Below are 212 nucleotides of genomic sequence, written 5' to 3'. Positions count from 1 at the left end.
AGCTGAGGGAGCTGGAGGAGCCCACTGTGGGGAGAGGCCCATTCAGGACAGGCTCCCCGCTCCCTGTGAGCCCCTCCGTGACCCCATGACACACCCTCGGGTCTGGGGGCCTCGGTTTACAAGCCTGTGCCCTTGAGCGGAGCTCCCAGGGGAGGCTCGCCCCACTGGCCCACCTGCTGCAGGTGGGACGTCAGTGCAGAGGCTGCGTGGCC

At 68.9% G+C, this 212-nt stretch overlaps 1 protein-coding gene across 1 annotated transcript in view; it reads right to left on the bottom strand.

The window, feature by feature from the left end:
• The window catches only part of ULK1 (unc-51 like autophagy activating kinase 1), a 26,899-nt gene that overhangs the window by 2,749 nt on the left and 23,938 nt on the right, over positions 1-212 (bottom strand).

The sequence above is a fragment of the Myotis brandtii genome, unplaced genomic scaffold, assembly GCF_000412655.1.
Source record: "Myotis brandtii unplaced genomic scaffold, ASM41265v1 scaffold403, whole genome shotgun sequence".
NCBI classification, from domain to species: Eukaryota; Metazoa; Chordata; class Mammalia; order Chiroptera; family Vespertilionidae; genus Myotis; species Myotis brandtii.
The sequence above is the reverse complement of the archived record's forward strand: the minus strand, read 5'-3'. Positions and strand labels throughout refer to the sequence as shown.